This window comes from Embiotoca jacksoni, unplaced genomic scaffold (genome assembly GCF_022577435.1).
Source record: "Embiotoca jacksoni isolate LCO1_2020_lvr unplaced genomic scaffold, fEmbJac1.0.p SCAF_24, whole genome shotgun sequence".
NCBI classification, from domain to species: Eukaryota; Metazoa; Chordata; class Actinopteri; family Embiotocidae; genus Embiotoca; species Embiotoca jacksoni.
This window is the reverse complement of record NW_027185375.1, coordinates 879,413-887,941: the sequence shown is the minus strand read 5'-3', so window position 1 is coordinate 887,941 and position 8,529 is coordinate 879,413.

Genomic DNA, 8,529 nt, shown 5'->3' with positions numbered 1-8,529 from the left:
GGAGGGGGAGTTCCTGAGCGGTGGTCAGAAAAATAGCAAATGGGCGGAGCCAGTGCTTAGGCCACCTGTTTGTACCCGTGGCTATGAAAAGGGATGGCGGTTTGAGTTGGATGTGTGGAGAGCTGCAGATACCAGCTCAGTGTCTTGGAGGACTGAAGGTATGGATGGATGTATGGGAGAAAGAAGAGCTCCAAGATGCTATTTCCATATTAAGTTTTGCAGAGGAGCCAAACTTCTCGCTAAAAATAAGGCCTTTGTGGGACAGACAACACTGTGGACAAGATGGCGTCCACCCTGAGGGTCAGAGGGCAGATGGTGCTCTGATAGATGGACACTTGTTCCTTCTCCGACTCAATATAACAAACTCCAGCATGATGTCAGACTGACTAAAGTCACACTCAAATAAGAAATACTGTCTCGGTGTATTCTGATTTTTCAAGCCATAATAGCAATCAAATTCAAAATCAAAATAAAAGTGCATTTATTTTTCTGCTATTTCTTTGTTCGGGACTGATGGAAAAAAAGGATTTGTCTCTTCCTCTTGTTTGCATTGTGGCTCCGGAAAGTCTCTTTGTCAAGAAGGCGCCGAAAAGTTTCCTTTGTTTTCTGTCTTATTTGCAAGTGATTCTTTCCGCATCTAATTGACGACTCCCACTGTGTCCTTATCTTGTGCCCTACAACCAACTCTGTATTACCATACGAAAGCAGATACAAAGGGAATGGGGGTGACCGTCAACTGTTTGTCAACTGTATAAAAGCTGCCCTAAGGAAGAGGACTTAGTGGAGAACGGGAGACGAGGACAGCGGAGGAGAGGACTGGGGAAAGCCCGGCTGGGGCGAGCCCTGCTGGAAGGACTGCTGGAAAGCCCTGATGTAGAGCCCTGCTGGGGGGATGGGAGAGCCCTGCTCGAGAACTGCTGGAGCCCTGCTGGGGGGAGCCCTGCTAGAGAACTGCTGGGGGGGGAGCACTGCTGGACACCTCTCTTTGAGGGTGCATGTAGTTGCTCCTTCTTGCAAGAATAAAATGTCCGATGTGTTTGATTTTGAACCAAGCCTCTTGAGTAATTTTTCCAACAGGGACATTTTTATTGAAAATGATATCTGCATAATTTCTGCAGTCACAACCAGAATGACCTTTTTTGTATCGGAGATTTTTTGTTTATTTCGCCATAAATTATCACAACAGTCTCAACGCTAAAATGTTGGATTGTGTTTTGTGATTTTTGTGATTTTTGTACTCTCGAGACCAAAAACTAAGAAAGCATTTCAGGATAATCTCAAGTTATTTTGTATTGATTTGCTGCCTTAAAATGGCAAACTTCTACCAAACAAGTATGACATCCAAAACAAAACATCCATTGTAGAGCTCGAAGGTCCTGTCAATTGATACAAAGAAATATATATATAGATATAGATATAGATATAGATATAGATATAGATATAGATATTGCCCCATTTACTACATTGTGCAAAGGCTTTCAGCTGCATCTCTTGACCTCAGTTGTCATGGAAACTATTCACTAGTTATCGCATGACAAATATGGAAAAGGAAATCTGACATATATAGCATAAATCCATCAATTTCAAGGGAAAGTTTCACCTCCTCATCTTTTGCTGCAGATATTTGTGAATTTTTTTCAAATTTGATTTATTTGTTTCACACTTTAGAATTAAATCCATTAAATTACAAAAAAAAAAAAAATATATATATATATTTGAAATGCTGTTTAAATGAAAGTTCAACTGATAAACCTGCAGACGCAGCTACGCTCCTCAGCAAAACACAACTTTTGCTTTTCAGAGAACTTCACCGAAGCGCAGATTGGAAAGTATTAGAAAAAGTAGTTACATTAGACGTAGTGTTAGTATTAGTAGAAAGGGGAGAACTTTGAATGAAAAGTTGGCTTTGAAAACACTGTTGTAAAATACAAAGATATTTACAGTTTTTACACTCAAAGCTACACATGACGTTCGCCGCCAAACTGACAGCTCTTAGTTTAAGTACACACAGTTTCAGCCTCCTCATTAAGTTTGTTCCAACACATGTCAGAGGTGTCAGGAAACTACGACTCACTGCATACGTTTTCCATTGGCAGCGCTGCCATGACATTATTATCACTCGGTATGTTATTGTATGTTATTGGGGGAAATGGACGGAGACGGAGGGACAGAGGCCGAACAGAGGAGTGGCACAGAGGGACTCGGAGACAGTGTGAGATCATGTCAGCTATTACTTTACAATGAGAAAGTGGAGAGGGCGGCTATTAATATCAGTGTGTAATATGATCAGCCTTCATGGGTTCAGGCTGTGTGTGCCTATTTAGACGGTGGCGGGGGGGGCGGTGGGGGGGTGGGAGACTTGGGCGCTGCTGCACAGAGGCGGCATCGTCGTGACTCCCAGAGTTTTCACACGTTTGCCTACGTTTGTGTTTTACACCCGTGAAGGTGCTCATCAGTTCTAAGACAGGGGTCTCCAACCCCCCTCCCCCCCCCCCCGGCAAGAGCTACTCATGTTTTGTCACATTTATTCACATAGCTGAGCTCCACCCAAAACCAGCTGAATCAGCTGCTTTTATGCCAACGGGAACAAATCGATCATCTTCACAGGCATTTTGTTGTCACAGAGGCCGAAACTGCAGGCGCGCTGCGGGTCGCCGGTTTCTGTCCTCTGATCTCTGCGTGTCTCTCTCGGGGCGGAGCTCGACCCTGCCCTCACCACCCGCCCCGCTATAGCGTCGTTCTCTTGGACAGGTTAAAAAAAAAAAGAATAAATCAAAAATGCTCAAATTGATCACCAAAATATACTTGGGCGGGTGTCAATAAAGCCCGGCGGGCCCCCCCAAGTAAGTTTGTCTGTGGGGAAACACTGCATATTGTTCGAACCTTTGAGAAAGGCTTGCGACCTAAAACATGTCAACATCATCAAGAAATCAACAAACATCACTGAAAACATTTACGGTAAAAGGCAAAACAGGCATTTTATATAACATTTTACAAATAAAGTCTAAATGAAATTGAAATAATTCTAAATATGTTTAAAAACAAGCAAAACTAGCCCGTATCTTCGAGGTGCTTCAAGAAAACCAGTTTCTTCCCTTTTTTTTTCTTAATCCCTCAACAAGAGCAGGAGTGGTCTGCTGACTGAAATATCTAATATGTTGTGATATGCAGGAGAGACAGTTCGCTGATGGACTTGACGCCAAGATACAAGCAGGGCGCACATACCGGTTTTTATTTTCAGCTTCCTTCATCTGTCATCAGGGAGAGGAGGCAACAGGAAGGCTTAATGAGACTTTCAGTGCTACTGAAAGAGCTGGCAGTTCCCCTTAAATATTAACAGCTGTGTGGCTAATAGCTCCCTTGAACTGTCCTCCGAACTGTTGCACCTCGGAGGTAAACAGCTCCCTCCTCTGGCGGTTGCACCCCCCCCCCCCCCCCCTAGCCCCTCGCCCCCCAATAAACCTCATCATTACGAGCCCGTCGTCTCCCTCTCATCCCTCCTTCAACCCTCTTTTCAAATGGTCTCAAGCGAGATGAGTAATAACAGGCGTCCATATGGTGTGTGTGTGTGCGCGCGCAGAGGTCATTAAACTGTGTGTTTGTGTGTGCTGTTGCCACGGCGACCGGTAGGCTGACTCAACGCTTGTTTTGTCCGATTTAAAAAAATAAAGAAAGAAAAAAGCACAATGACACACATTAGATGATGAGATAAAACTGAAGCGTACCTATCAGCCCCAATTAATACGGATTCAAAACGTCCTTGAAAAAAAGAAATGCAATTACATCCCTCGCTCAGAAAATGGACGACGAAAAGGTATCTGCCAATTTCATGACTCAGACTTTATTTGAGAACGATGTCAAGGCGTCCGTTCACCAGTCAGGACGTTCGGTATACGACTGCACAGTCTTTGCTCCTTTGTGCTTTTACAGTAATGAATCGAGTCGGTCGCCGGCGACCGGCAGCACACATCTCCAGGCCTCCGTGTCGCACGTCACCTCCTCCGCCACCGTGGCATGAGGGTGAACATGTGACACGTCTGAGTCGGGGTGCTAATGAGATCGAAGGCTCGATAACGGGGGAGACGAGAGAGGAGTGGAGGGAAGGCGAAAGGTGTGACTGGGGAAAAAGAGAAAATGAGGCGAGAGAGTGAAGGAAACTCAGAGAGGAATTAAATAAGGGCAGGAGAAAACAGGAAAATGTGTCTGTGACTAGTAAATAAGCAGTAATTAATGTGGATAATAAAGAGGGTAATCACCAGATTGGTGCAAATGAAGCACATTTGCAAGGTTCAAACACAGCAGGCTAAAAATTCCTTGCGCAATTCAATTGGCTCGCACACAAAACATGCAACAGTCTACGTGGCGTGTGACTTCGACGTTTTCAGTTGCAGCACATAATGTTTAATTGGCTACGACACCCTCGTGAAGGTCCTTTCCATACAGGGGGTGTGACCGATAAACGACACGAAAATGAGTGAATATTTCGCAGCGGAAGCAGATGCGCGACATTTTTCTCAAGAAAAGTACAAATGGATTTGCGTCAGTTTTTCTTCAGAAACAAACAACGGATTTAAAAATGGTGCAAATATCTTTAAAATTAGGACAAAGAACAGCAACCAACTGATCACTGGTCAGATGTTATGACGTAATAATTTCAGATGTAAAACTGAAATAAAGAGAAATTCCCCTGTAGAGGAACAAAGCCAGTTTATGAGAGAATAGATCCTTATTTAACAATAAAAGCTAAATGACGCAATCAGTTTTATTGGAGCAAATATTTACGTCTGCCGCATATAAAAGTATGTGATCATCCTGGGATCCCATAAAATATTATGTTTAGCTGGAAAAGGCAAAAAAAAAGAACAAAAAAAAAGAAGTGAATCCTTGAATGTAGCATTGTCTATGGCATTACTCTCGAAGAATAAAATGAAGAAAAGCCATTTATTTTCCTGTATGTCCAATCGTATAAAAAAAAAATGTGAATGTGAGAAACGGTGCAGCCATAAAACATGGAGTCTTTGGGGCTTTTCCACTTATAGTCCCCCTACGGATGGCATAAACGAATGATATGTTATCTTAAAGGCAAGAGCAACAGATTTCAGCTTTAAGGCACTGCGGCGCTGCCTTTCAGCCGGGCCGTAATCGGAGCGTCGCAGCGGGCGTCCCTCGCAGGCGTCCCTCGCAGGACATCAACCCGTCGCAGGATCTCAATTTATGTCTGATTCGCTTCTGAGTCACATCCAACACGCAGCAGAATATGAGATTTATCATCTTTAATAAAAAAAAAATGTGTTTGACTGATACTTTATTAGATGTGAATAATCTTCTAAATTCGACCCGAGTCACGACCCTCCACACACACACACACACACACACACACACACACACACACACACACTGCCACCTCCCACCAGCACCGGTCTGGCCCTGGTACCCTCTCCCTCTCCGCCCAACACCCACGGTCCGTATGCTGGCAGACATGTTGCTGAGCAGCTTCCCACGAAGCTGACACTCTCTCTCCTGCTCTCTCTCTCTCTCACAGACACACACACACACACACACACACACACACACACACACACACACATACACACACACTGTCATGCCTGAAGTTTTAAGAAAACTCAAGACATACGTGAAAGCAGATTGTACGATAATAGTTTACAAAAAAAATAAAGGTCTCCAAAACAAATATGCACACAAAGAAACACTCAAAAACACAAACGCATCTCCGGGTAAAGCGGTGAGTTGGCACTCTCAGTGAAACACTGGCCAGCCTTTCAATTCTGGTGTCCAAGCAACCAGAGAGGCCAGAAACACACACGTAACACACACATCAGCAAAGAAGAGTTTCTTTGAACTGCAATTTTATATCATTAGCAATTAGGGCCTTGACATTTCCAGAAGAATGGGGGAAGGGATGAGGAGGGGGAGGGGGGGGGGGGAGATAGGAAGGGAGGGGAGGGGGAGGGTGCAGCGGCTGTGAGTGAGCCAAATTTTTTACAGTTCAAAAATCCCAGTCTTTCGGGTGAGACATGGTGAATAGCTGTCAGACTTCACCTGTCTTCCAGGACGGCAGTCGGCTGTGAATAACAGGGAAGTGGGGTTTGACTTCATGCAAGATTCACCGCGGGGTCGAGTGAGGCTCGCGGCTCAGTGCAGCTCGCAGACACCTCTATCACCCGCAGCAGTCCTTGGCTTTGAGGAGCTTCAGATGCGAGTTTCAGCACACAGTTTCCCTGGTTGTTTCACTTTCGCTGTTCTCCGAGTGTCATATTTCTTTCACAGTGGTTGCTTGCTGCAAAAGATGTGAAATAAAAAACCCCGCCATCTGTGACACTTCCTGTTCTGCACCAAATCACAAGACACGTGTAGCAACAGAAGCCGTGGACCCTCGTCTGAATATAGCGGTTTCTTTGTGTCGAAAATAATTTGGCAAAAACTTGTCTTTGATTTAAATTCAAATGACCGATATGCATTTGGTGTCGCAATTCATGAGGATTCTTACTCCTTATAAGTTACAGGTCTGACTGTGGACCAGATCTCAGTGGGAGCTTTCCCAGGATCCTATGTTCCTACTGACCTATGTTTCCAAGGTCCCATGTTCCCAATGATTTATATTCCCAAGTGTCCCATGATCCCAAGGTTCTAAAATACCACGGTCATATGTTCCTCACTCTTATTTTCCCAGGGTCCTATGTGGTCCTATGTATGAATCCTATGTTAGTGCTAGAGTGCTAAGTTTCCATTTACAAAAGAAAATTTCACAAAATTGACTGTAAGTGCTGCCGTTATGATTCTAATAACAGAATACGCTAAAAGTTTATTTTTTAATTTGTTTTCATGCATTTGTTTTATTTTACTTGTAACAGAGGTCTAGTATGTCATGGTCGATGTCTTCTATTCAAATTTTTCGACAAAAAGGAAATTGACGTCAGTGCCGAGATATGCGGCAGCACGACTCTGATGCTCACTGTTGTCTTGGATTTCGTTTTTTTTGTTGATGATTGGTGTGTTTGCGTGTGCACCAGCATGTATGGCTGCATGCATGTAGCAGAGTGAGAGAAAAGCAGTAGGTGCTGCAGTAATAACAAAGAACAGGGATGTTTTCTTCTGGCGTGACATGTATAATTAAGGTATGAGATGTTAAACTCAGGGATTATCCTGTTTTCACTGATGGAGTTGTTGTTTTTTCATCTCACGTGTAAAACCTGTAAGAGCAGACGTTGTAAAATTGCATTTCATCTGTGCATTTTCGGTATTGGTTTTTTTTTAAGCCATGTTAAGTAAGTGGAAGATTATTTGCTGTCCTGACTCTTAAATGGTGGAATGAGCTCCCCAACGACATCAGGACAGCGGAAACTCTGTACATCTTCCGCCGCAAACTAAAAACACACCTCTTCCGACTTTATCTTGAACAGTAGAACTTTAGTAGCGCTTAAAACGGCACTTACTGATAGCACTTTGTAGTTTGGCTTCCTTGAAGAAATTGTATTTTCTTGATTGTTGTTGTTCTGGGTTTTGTACCCTCATGGTTGAAATGCACTTATTGTAAGTCGCTTTGGATAAAAGCGTCAGCTAAATGTAATGTAATGTAATGTTGACAGTAGTTGAAGTGCGGCACGGCTTCCTGTGTGCTGCCAACATACCCAGCTGCTCCGGGCTGCACACTCGGTTTTTCTACCACTTCATTTTTCTCACTGGAGAGAATTCCCCCGTCACACATCACCCTCGTCGTCCCAGAGCTGAGAGCATTTGGATTCCCCATGAATATTTTCGTATGAATGAAATGTGAACATGTAGTGAAAGCAAACACCTAATGAGAGACGCTTTGGGGCCTTTCACTGCACATTTGATGAATATTTGAGGGAATCTTGTGCTCAGAGCAGAAGTTCATTTCTGCCTGTAGCGATTGTTTTCATCTCCGCACTGAGAGCTTTTAGTCTCTGTCAAGAGATGTCAATAAGGAGAGACTTTTTGACAGTTGGCTGATGACTGGAGGATGAGATGTTGCTAAGTAACCGAAAACCTGACAGACTGAGTGATCAGGCCTCAGACCGAACAGTTGGCGGGTGTAGGATGGGAATACATGCTGTAGTAAGTGTGTGTGTGTGTGTGTGTGTAAAGTGTGTAAAGTGTGAGCTGTGAAGGGGAAAATGCAAATGTTTGTTTAACCCATTTACAGTCTGGATGGCTGCAGTCAAGAGGCTGAAAGCAGACGGTTTTTCAATCATGAGGCCGGAGTCCGTCTTTTCCCTCCTGTTAGAAAAGATGCGTTTGACTCGCCGGTGACATCAGAGCAGGAAGACGAAAAATGTGTGTGAAAAACATCGTGGCTATGGAGCGGATACTCCCCTGAATGAACATAAAGGACAGAAAATCCTTTTTGCATCATAATGGCAAAATCATCCAGGATCAACAGGGTGTCTGCTGCTGTCTCTTTGCACATCACGCAGACATCCTATGATTCATTTCGAGTCATGTTTGTAGCCACCTGGCAAATATAAGTCCATTATTCACTCTCGTTAA